Genomic DNA, 12,099 nt, shown 5'->3' with positions numbered 1-12,099 from the left:
TCTTAAATCTTTCCTGGTATCAGTAAAGATCAACCAGCTTTGACATTATTTGATTTCTTCTGCCTTTCGGTGTAGTCTGAAGTTGCTGGCTGCCATCCTTGGTGCTTTGTGGTCTGAAGAAGTTGTAATAAGAGTAGCAGGTCTCAAAAAAACTTCAACAGTGTATCTATAAGAACGAAACTGTAAACAGCAGAGTCTGTGTTATCATTAAACTACTTTTATTGTATTTCCTTTGAAGATTCAAACACTGTTGGTCAGAAGAAATTCAGGCTCACAGCTAAACTGAGTGTACAGATTGTGGCTATGCCTAGACCTGTTGTTGGGTTCAGTATCTTGATGTATTTATTCAGACTCTTTTTATACCAGTAGGCAGATAAAAAGAAAGTTACTTTTGCAGAAATGGCATGCTGAATTTTCTTCAGAGGTTTGGAATTTTAGCTCTGATTTGCCTTGGCTGAAAACAACAGGCATTTTGTCACTGAAATCAGTATTAGCCCTTTTAGGCTAATCATTTCCATGCTACGTTCAACATTTGCTCCAAAGACATGTATATTTAAGGTGATAGATAATTTGGAACTTGGTGCCTGGGAGGGCGCTTGATCCTCCTAGCCTGGGATTGCACAGGAGGAGCCTGACTGTAGCCTGCTTTCCTTGAAGAGCCTTTACTTTGTTCAGCTGTTAAATGCTGTTAAATGTTCTCTGTTAAATGCCGTTCATAATGGCATCAGATGCTGCTGGGAATCACTGAGGGACCAAATGGCAAGACATTCAAGTACCTACCTCCCTCTGGTGCCACGGGCAGTGAAGCATCCAAATATCTTCATAGATTTGAGCCAGAGAGCTTTGCCAGAATGCAAACAAAGGGATCTTTAACCTCAGACATTGCAGCAACTCGCTGATTGTGGACAGTCCTCTTTTCAGTCTTCCAGGCCCCACAGGTTGTTTATGCTTGTTGCTCTGGAGTGTGTTAGACTGCCAAAGGGAGAGAGTGACATTATTAATTTATAATAATCACTCTAAAAATAACCAAAAAGCTCTGGAAAAAATATCTGGGAGGAGGCAATGGAAAAGCACAACTGTTCTATCTGTTCTCTTAACCTCACAAACATGCCAGATCACAATGAAAATCTCCTCTTTAATGAAACAGGGCGACATGTCTTTCATTGCACTTACAAAATTATTGGAATTTCCCACCCTTTATAGTGATGACATCTCACACAGAAATAGAGCAATTCCTGTACCTTGGGGAAAGATGTGATGAATTATTACTGTGATTATGGTTGTAATTTAAGTAAGTGTTTAGAACACTTCTGGACACTCTTCCAGAAATTGGAAATTGATGTACAATTGAATGTGACTGCTAAGGTGGATTGTATATATATTAAAATAAATAAAATATTCAGGTAGAAGGAATAGATAAGGGAAGAAAGTGCTTCCCAAAAGGATGAACTGAAACTAGATGGATCTGTCTTATAGAATCTAGTTGAAAAATATTTTCCAAAATGGGCTCTGCATCAAATCAGAACAATCCAACTCTCATAAAGTGTTGATAAAGAAAACCAAAGGGTGCACCTGTGATAGAAAGATGTGCCTGTGTTTGGCTGCAGCCTTTTTTGGCTTTTAACAGAAGTTACTGGTTGAAACCGAACACGTTGACCATGTGAGAGGTCACGATAGTCTCTTATCATTTAGACAAGTGAATATACCACTCTGTCTCTGTTAAAGTTTAAAAATGTGAGGAAGTGATGTTCACAGCTTGATTTCAGGACACTGAAAATAAAGAAATCCAGACAGTATAAAATAGTGTCAAATATTTTGACACAATATTTGCCTCAATAGAGACAAAAATAACTATTTACAACAAATTATTTTTTTAACTTCAGGGAGAATGAGACCAGTTTGAAGTCATTTATATACAGTTTAACACTGAAAAGGCTTACTTGTGTATGGACTCTTATTTGTTTTTCATAATTTCTATGTTTGCCTGTCTTTATCTTGATACCGTTTAGTAACTGTTGTACTGATATGTTTAACAGAAGCAGTGTCTGTAAACACCCAACAGAAGTCTATCAGCACAAAGCTTTCCACTGACAGCAATGGGATAACACCTTGTTGTGGAGCAGTTTTGGAAGGTCTGTTTACAGGTAATGTACCTGAGGCAAATTCTGAGACTAGATGTGAGTGGAGAAGACCCTGATAATGTTTTAATTTTATCACTCAATTTAATATTGGCGTTACTAGTTCTTTGTCTTCACTCATGGTAGCCAGATCTCAGAGACGTACTTGGCTCTGACGGACTTCCCTTCAGCTGGAAGGATCCTTGTGTCTTCGTAACATTTAAACCTCTGAATATGTTAAGGAGTGCTGGCTTTTACAAATACTCCCCTAACAAGTCTTTTTCAAATACATTCTTTCTGTGACTGACATATAACATGACAGTTTTGCATTTTCTTATCTTGTAGTAGATACTGCCAGGAGGATGTTTTGTTTCTTATAAATTTGTTTCTTTCTTTTCTCTTTCCTTAAAGATATGATTACACTTCTGGTTTTCTTCAGGAAGAAAGGCATGACCATTTCTCAGGCCCATTCTGTCAAGATAATGTGTTTCCAACTGCTTATTTGGAGGCTTTTTAGTATCTTTTCTTTGAGATTATCACCAACAGCTCAACTCTAAATGCATTGCTAGTCATTAGTAATATAAGTACCTGGGTCATCACCTTACTCACATTTCCAGGTAAGGCAGAAAACAGATACTAATTTATTTAAAAAGTCTGCAGCTGTATAGTTGTCCTAATGGATGTAGTGTAGCTGATGTCTTAAATGTGCTAGCACTGGCTATTTGGCCAATGGCTATTCTAATTTAGATCCTGGTTCTGATTTTAGACCAGCTGCTGAGAGAATTCCTACAGAACTGTGCTAGTTTCTACCTCCTGATAGCTACATTGTTTATAGGCAAGATTTTCAGAAAAGCTACAGATGTTTTGTTTGACACTATGAGAAGGACATGAACTTACAGATTCTGTGCAATTGCAAGGTGTCTCCAGCCAAGCACCCAGAATTTCTAGTCAGTTTTAGAATTATGGCTTATTTCATTAAAAGGCAGTAAGTTGTATCATAAAACTAATTTATTAAAAACTTACTATTTTTGAGTTATGTACCTTAAGCATTTTGCAATCTTTTGACTTAATGTATTTTTCTGCAGCTACTTGAGTAACGTAAGAGGGAACAGCTTGTTTCCTTTGGAATGGAGATACTATTTGTGAAATAGCCTTTCAAGGAGTGAGTCACTGGTGAAAGGAGGAAGTTCATTAAATATGCACTCATGAAAACTGTGAGGAGAAATTGAGTTTACAGTTTGTCAGAAAGAAAACTGGGCATTTTAAAAATCTGGTAATATTAAATATGGGATCTTCAGCTGTAATGTGAAATAAATTCCTTCATTTTGCTATGATATAGGTGGCATTCAATCCAACAGATATCTAGATTGTCTGAAGTTCAACATCTCAAACTGCTCAGCCAAACTCAATCCCTGCTAGAAATAAGTGTAGTATGAAGTATTTGATCAAGTGGCATGTAATTAACTCCAGGGCAGAGCCATCTCCGCAGTGGTAGGGGACCTGGCAGTAGAGTGTGCACAGATTGCAAGTGCAGGCAGTGGGACATCAGGTGCACACCCAGAACCATCCCTTCCTGCGTGTGCCCAGGATCTGGTCTGGCTGTGAGGCTGAGGTGGAGCCAGACGCCACCTCTCCTTGTGTACATCAAATATGCCTCTGGACTGCAGGCACAGGAAGGGCCCTCTGTGAGGTACCTCTCACTCCAGGGAGCTCAGAGCATGAGTCCTGCGTGCCCATGCTGGAAGGCAGTGCTGCAGTGAGAACACACAAATCCTGTGGGCCAAGTTCAGGCCTGGATCTCAGCGCCTCTGAATTCAGCTGGTGATTGTCAGAGCAGCTGAAAGTCCTCTGGAGGTTTGCTGACTTCAACTAACAATGTCACAACTTTAATTAAAGAGCCAAGCTCAGAGATTCATTTAGGACTCTTATTAGACGTGAACAGTGAGAACCTCTATTTCTGGACGTTGTGTCTGAAACACAGGACTACTCATTCAGAAAAAAAAACCTGCTCTTAACTAATGAGTCTTGAATGACTCATGACAGCTTCCATGCAGCAGACCATAACATTTTAATCTTTCCTTCAAGGCATTTTCAGCATCTTCTGCCAGATTCAGGCCTGCCCTCCAGTGGATGCATTTTTCTACACTTTGATCTGACTTTAGTTTGCTATGAGAAGGAAAAGCATTACTTAAACAAAACAAAACAAACAAACAGGAAATAATTAATTCTTGTGAGCCTTTACTTTGCTCCCCTGAACAAAGGATTTTGTGGTAACAAACATTAGAATCAAACGCAGCAGCTGGAAAGGAGAGGTTTTTCACCTATAAGCTAATTTTCAGGAATAAAACAAACGGAAGAGAGTTTGGACAGACAGAATAGACAGAGTTACTACTGTGTTTCCAGCTTGAGATCTGCATGACTTTATTGAACTTGGAGCTCAGAAGAGGAACACTTTCTCAGTAGACAGAACTGTTGGCTTTTTCACACTCAGTAATGAATGAGGCATCCCATCTCACCAGATTTTGTTGGTAAATGAGGTAAATAGATAGCTTAGATAACTTTAGCCAATCTAGATATCTTTTTTTTCTTTATAATATGTGAACCTCAAATTTTGTAGGAACTCTTTTGAGAGGAAGAGGAGGTAGGATTTTTGTTTTGTTTTCTCACAGAATAAAATAATCAACCTTTCTCTTTTTTGTATCAGCAGGCTTTTCTGTAAGCAACTACTGGAATCAGGAAGCCATAAAAGATTGGGAACTGATAGAAAGGTAAGGAAAAGAACATGGAGCGACTGTATCTCAAACAGAATTCCTGCAGTGAAAGACCACCAACTCCCACAGAGTACCAAACAGAAGAATATCGGTTTATAAGGATAGGTTAACTTAAGATTCTTCCAGCAGCAGAGAGTTTATGCTCTCTAGTATTGGGAGAGTATGAAGAAAAACCTGATAAGCTGGAAAGCTGAATTGACACAAAGTTAGGGAGAACACTAGGAAAGCAGTCCTATTTTTCTGATGGTTGGAAAATAGCGGGCATATGCTTTTTGCAATCTTTTTGGCAAGATCTCTTAGCTGAAGTGCTGAGTAATCAAAATGATATTTTCTATTTCCTTGGGCGCACTTCTGTTCACACCTTTGTCATAAAACTGCTGTTCTTGGAAGAACAGATTGCTCCCAGCTATGCACACTCCCAGTCAGTGCCTTCTTTTATGGTATTCCTACAGCACCATGTAAAGCTGAAGGTTTTATAGGCCTGATTTTCCATCCTTTATCTTTACCAATAATGCTTTTCCTGTTTATTCCTAGCTTACATTGCCATCTTGCACGTACAGTCCACCAGTGGTACAAGCCTCCACGGCTTGTTTGTCCACTTCACTGAGCAGTGTCTTAGAGTTGGAGCCTTAGGGTGTTCTGAGTCCTCTCTCCTGCTGAAATGGGGAAATTAGCCTGGTGAAAAAATGGCATCTTATTCGTTGTGCCAAAAAAATAAAGGGGGGGAGGTGAACAAAGCTAGCTCCAAGCCACAGAACTGAGGACACCAAGACCAAGGGATACAAAGTCCCTTCCCCCAATTGTTCTACTCTTACACAGTGTACTGTGACACAGAGATACAAATTGTCACTTCCCAGACAGCAGGTAGGTGACTTCTTCACTTTTTTTTTCCCTTTTTCAAGCCCTTCTAGAGTCTACTAAAATTCACAAAAGGATTGCACTGTGCAAAAAGTAAAAAGTGCAAAAATTAGTACAGCCCTCCTACTAATAATGTTCCCTAATATTCCCTTAACATCTGGTTGAAGGAAACTGTTTCAGCCTGTGACACTGCCCCTCCTTCCTTCCTCACTTATGCCTTCTCCTTGCAGGGGGATAATTTAATCTCTCACTGACAAATACTTCCTCAGGAAAAAAAAAAATGTTTTATTCCTTAAATTTCATGTGTGTTAAATTTAACCTACCTGGTAAAGAATGGTTATAATGAATATCATGAGTCTGAAGTTTTAGAAACAGAGTGGCAGAAGCTAGCAGTTGATGTGATGTAATTTTCCAGACAAAGGGTTTCTCTAGTGCAAGTACACAGTGAAAACCCGTGAATTTGATTTCCGGGCCTCCAAGTGGTCACATTCAAATGCTGCTCCCTAAACACCCATTTGTTTGCGTTTCATGTGCAGCAACTGAATGCGCTCTGAGAATGAACAGTGTTGGCCATCTGAAATCAAACTCATAACAGAACGAGATTACATCAACAGCTACCTCTTCCTAAAGCAGAAAATACTGCTTTTATTTGACAGTGTAATTTTTTGTTGGTTTTTTGTTTGTTTAACATTTGAAGCGTAGGCACCAGAGCAGGAAACGATAATTCCAGTTAGTGCAACCCCAGAGGTAGTGCTAGCTTCCCTGATTGAATAACACTCTCTCCTGCTGCCTGAATAAGACTGAGACCACAAACACACTGCAAACATTGTCTTGGAAACCAGAGACCAGCTAGGATTCCTCATTGTATTAGTGAGCCAGTCGTTTAACTTCTCTACCCTAGTTTCCGCTCTTGGAAATGGGCTTTAATAGCATTAGTGCTGTGTATCTTGAACTGCAGGTCAGACAATCAACTCCTCCGTATTAATTTGTCTCCACTAAATGCAATGGAGCCAAAATAATTTGCAACAGCTGATGAACTTACTCTGATATCCCTCAGTGCTAAGCATTTACTTACTTTTCTATTTACTTCTCTTCTTATGCATAACAGGGGACATCTACCCAGGAGTACTGATCTCGATATACCCCTTATGCCCATTACACACCTTAAGAAGTAATACTTATGGAAGGTTCGGGTGATGAAAATTGTCTTTGGGAAGAGTTTTATCTAGGACATAGCTTAGCAGCCTCCAACAAGGATACAAGCACCTACTTGCAATGGTCTGGTAGAAAAGATCGGAGAACCTGAGCTATTTTGCAAGGCCCCTACTATTCTGTTGCTGTCAGCAACTGACATGAGCCACACGCTTAGCACGAGGTGGGGTGCTTGCAGATCGATGCAGAGCTGTAGTGGTGTCTCTGCTGTTGTAACCAGTAACCTACCTACGTAACTCTTGGCTGGGTGCAGGACTGCTGACATTTAACCAGTTGCCAGTCTCTCGGTCCTGGCCAGCAGAGGCCACTAAATGATTATAGGAAGAGCTGTTGTAAAACACCCTGGAGGCCTCACTCAGCATGCCACCTTGCTGGAGAAATAGCATCTGAGCTGGGGGTTTTGCTAAAAAGAAGGAATCTTGCAGAGACTGTCGAACTTTCCAAGATCTTGAAAGTAATCTTGAGATGAATATTCCTTTTGCCACGGGTCTCTGCTCTGAGTGGGCTGGTACTTGCAAGCAGTGAGCTGGAGCAGATGCACAGGGAAATCTATTTATAAAATGAGATCCGGGATACCCTTCTCTGTATGCACAGTGCTAGGGAGGGCTTTATAACTACAGCGTGCAGTTCAGTACAGTTGGATGAAGACAGCCTGTCAGCATGCTTATGTCAGGGTTTCAGGATAAAGAGGAGATGTCACCCACCATCTCTTTTGGATGGACAGTAATAAAAGCCCAGATGTAGCCCACAGCACTCAGCTGTCCGTGCCACAGGGATGAGGTGAAGTGGTTGAGGTGGGCTTCGTATCTGCTAAGCTCACAGCAATCTGGAGTCCTTTTGGTAAGGATTTTGTGTTTGTGAGCTGCAGTGTAAGCTTACTCCAAAGTTATCTTTCCTCAAATTTTTCTCAGTCCCTTTGCATTTATAAAACACACTAAATGCCATCACGTGCCTTTCCTGAGTCCAAACAAATAATCATTCTGTGCCTAAGCTCTTTCAGGTTTAGGGTACGTGTTGCTGCACACAGAGACATGCTGGGTAAGGGGATCCAATTTTCCCTAGTAGGCAATTCCTTTAAGTCTCAAGTTTGTGTGCTGCAGATACTTGTGATGAGCTAAGAAAATTCATCTGAAGATTCACCCAGTGCATGTCTTGAGGTCCAAAACCCTAGCACAGAATAGAACTGCCTGCATGAGGAGGTTTCAGGATGCTTTTGGATTCAGCACTGGTTCTGCTATGCACAAGCTTTTCACTGACCTTTGTAGAGCTTTGAAGGCAGCACTTCCCAAAATCCAGACCTTCATCTTAGAGCATCGTCTCTTTCCTGAAAGCACGCCCCAAAAACAGGTGGTAGGAGCTCTTCAGAGGGAGGCTGGCAGGCTGTGCACATTTCCCTTCCTCAGAAAAGGCTAAACATGCTAAGCAGAAACGCAGCAGGAGCTGGGAGGCAAGATGTTGTCGTTGCTCCTCGGCAATAACTTGGCTCTAGGAAAGTGGCTTCTGAGCGACTGAGTTCCCAGCACTGCGCCAGCCTGGCTGCGCCGCTGCAAACTGTGCCTGTGCCAGCTTTGGCAGCCACGCTCCAAGTGGGAGACGACGGGCAGGTGCTCCTGTGTCAGGATCCATTACGATGAAGGGATGGCTGGGCAGGCAAAAATGCAAACGGCGTTCCTTGTGGTTTCACATGTGTTGCTCCTGTTGTTGCTCTGCAGGCCCCAATCTGATCAGTGTCCTGTGCTGTCAAATGCAGACCAAAGGCATGAATAGTGCTCTGGGAGATCTTCACTTTAAATGGATTTGTGGAAAGTGTCAGCTGTACAAAAAAGCCCTCCAAGAAACTTAATCAAGAAGTTTCTCTTCCCTGGCTTTACCATTGACGGGGAGGTACCACCTGGGACAGCGGTTCTGGGGTTTGTACATTTGCTTCCTCTGCTGCTTGATGCTTTTAATGTGTTTTGCAAAGGTTGAGCACTAATTCCTTAAAGAAGAGGTTTCTGTGAGCTCAGTCAAGGTCTTTAAGCATTTAAAATATAGCAAAACGTAAGCTGTAGAGATTACAGGCTAAACTATAAATTATTAATAAGGTTGTTCTGTAACTTTGTCATGCACTTGAAAGGCAATTTTTACAGTGTCAGTAGCCTGTGCTAGCATGCTCTTTCACACAGCAAAGTAGAAAAGGATTTAAGGATCTGGAGACATATTTTTCCCAGGGGTATTTTGCTTGCTTTTCACCAACTGACATAACAAAATCTATAAAATATTTTATCCTCCAAGAAATGTGTCGAACTATTTTTAGTCTGTAGACATTGTATCTTGTGCTCACGGATCCTATTGCAGATACAATTGTTCAATCAACAACAACAACAACAACAAAAGGAATAAATCTAAGATATGACAAGGGAAAACATGAAAAGAAACAATATATTTAACTGACTGTGCTGAGATTAAAGTGTATAGTGCAATAATAGAAGTCGTACTTCTGTGAAGACTTTTAAAAATAAACTGAAGCTCCCCTGGCTTATTTCAGCTCTCTGCTGATTCCGTTATATGTGAAACACAGTCAAATTTCAGCAAGATTTGACTTTTCAGGTGATAAATTATTTTTATCCAATTCAGATTGTAAATTACCTGCCAAATTGGGTTTGTATACTAACATTAATGATGGGATGCAAAGCTACCTTGTGATAACATCCAGGGATAAGTCATAGGCAGAGAGGTCATAACTACTCTCAAATAATTTCTGCTCTAGCTCTATTTGTTGTAACCTTTCTTCCTGACGTAAAAGTTTTTCTGTTCAGCAGGTGGCAGCAACTGCTTATGGGTCAGTGCAGGCTCCAAGATGACACAGAAGTGTTTTGATGTCACTTGTGAGGAAATCTGAGTCATCACCAGAGCCAGGAAAGTGACAGCTCCAACTCACAGGACATCTGTGGAAGCAGTGGAAAATGCTCTCTTTGCTTTAAGGGAAATCTGTTTTTTTGTTCCAACCCTACAGTTGTAGATTGTGGTTTATATTCTTTCACTTTCTTGTGCCATATCTGCTGTTATATAATTTGTGTATAAAGGATGTAGCTTTTCTCAGCATTCTGCTAACCCAGACTGCAAATCCCAGTGTCAGAGCAGTGTGGGATCTGCTGGCACGAGGAGCGAGGCTGGACAAGGGATGCTGTGCCACGCCACTTTTTTCCTCCTGGGGTACGTACTCTGCATCCCACTGCACTGCCCTCACACTAGTGGCCCCTCTGTAGCAACAGCAAGTGGACGTGTGAAATAAATTGTTCTTACTGCTTTCACTACTATATTGCCAAAAGTACCAGCAGATCAGTGCCTCTCTGTACTGCCCCTTATACAGAAGCAGAGAGAGAAGCCATGAGCCAGGCAGACACAAAGCACGGTATGGGGGAGGCAGCACAGTGAAGCAGTCTTTAAAAATAAGCATCATTTAATCCCAGCACCACTTTTCACATATTCCCAAATAATGATGTCTTCCAGCCTTCTGCATGTGATTATTTCCCCCATGAGAAGTCCCTGTCTCCAGCCAGAATAACATACTTGACCAAACAGTGTAGCACAGGTTCATTTGAGTTGTATAGCTCAGATTTTATTTCTGAACAGAACCTAACAGAATGGAGAAGCCACAGCTTTCCCTGGGAAGATATTCTCAGATGTTTGCTCAAGAGTGGACAGGAGTAGCAGCCGCAAGGGTTTTGCCCTGTGAGGGGTAGAGTCCAGGTATGGCTTTGCTTGACAGGATGAACAGTGCCTGGACGGAGTATGAAGCCAGGGGAAACTAAACAATAAGGGAGTAACTGCTTTAATCAGGTCTTGGTACAGAAGTCATTCTGTTAATGCAAGGAATAAGTTTTTATCCTTACATAAGTGTTTTCTGTTTTGCTGCGGATACATAGAGAAAAGACATAGTGCACCTTTAGTATTCAGTTGCATTAATGTGGGACTTTCCACACTGGTCACAAGCCTTGCAGCTACAAGAAAGTTAAAAAGTTAGAAAGTCATCATCAGTAAACCCTCTGATATCAAACCAGTATGCAGTATGGATTTTTCAGATTAATTCCTTTGCATATTCTCTCTAGTTAAAAGAAAAAGCGTTGGCAGTGGTTTTTCATAACTCCCCACCTTTAAAATGGGTTGCCTTAGTTACCATGGCCAGCTTGAGAGACAGCAAATTTAGTACTAATACATTTTTAAAGCCTTGCAATTTTCTGTAAAAGCCCTGTGTCATAATCAGCTACAACGTATGCATCTATCATAGTGCTAATAAACTATGATGGTGATAGCTAGTCAGATTAAATCAGAGGTCAAGCTGGACAAGCTTGGGTGACAACCTTAATGACTGTCCTGCATACATGGGGAGAAATATTGTGAAATTTCCTTGTATTAGAGAATAAGACTAGCTTCAAGTGGCTCAGAAATCTGGTGCTTGAAAGCAGTCTGCTCACAGTCAAGATCATACTTTTCCCCAACAGGAAAGGTCTTAAGTTGTCCTCTTGATTGGTGATTCAGTATTTCCTTTGACATTTAATAAAACAGCAGGAAACGATTATTCTTTAAAAGGTAACTACTATCCATCATATACAGAGTTAACAGAGGTCTCAGAGTATTGATTTATCTCATTCTCATGAGCACAGTAGTTAGTCTGAGCTTTCTGTGAAACCTGTTTTGATAAAAGCAATTTTTCATCTCTTACTCCTCTTTCTCTTTTGTTCAGTTAAAATTTTTAGTAGTATGAGCTTAAAGAAGTATTGTTTTTTTTTGTGTGTGTGTAATTTTTGTTAAAGTTCCTAGAACCTCTTTAGATATAGAAAGGAATTGTCTCTTCACAAGGTAAGAGGCAGCAGCAAAGGAACATACAGTGCCCACTAAAGCGTGGTTATTTCTGGGCTGGGGGTCCTGGGGGACAGCACATGATGGAACATGGAGTTCTGCCTCCGTGGAAGCATCTCCTTCACTAAACAGCAGCTGCTGGATGTCTTGCAGGACTGAAAGTGCTCTTTTCATTTCTACAGAGAGCTCTCTTATTCTGCTTTAACTAGAACCTATTTTTTTTTGTGATCAGCTGAGTGAAGAATAAGAAAAACAACAAAGAAGTAATTTATTCATGAAATTAGCCACTATGTATTTCA

This window comes from Anas platyrhynchos, chromosome 7, assembly GCF_047663525.1.
Source record: "Anas platyrhynchos isolate ZD024472 breed Pekin duck chromosome 7, IASCAAS_PekinDuck_T2T, whole genome shotgun sequence".
Classification (NCBI taxonomy): Eukaryota; Metazoa; Chordata; class Aves; order Anseriformes; family Anatidae; genus Anas; species Anas platyrhynchos.
Note: the sequence above shows the minus strand (reverse complement) of the source record.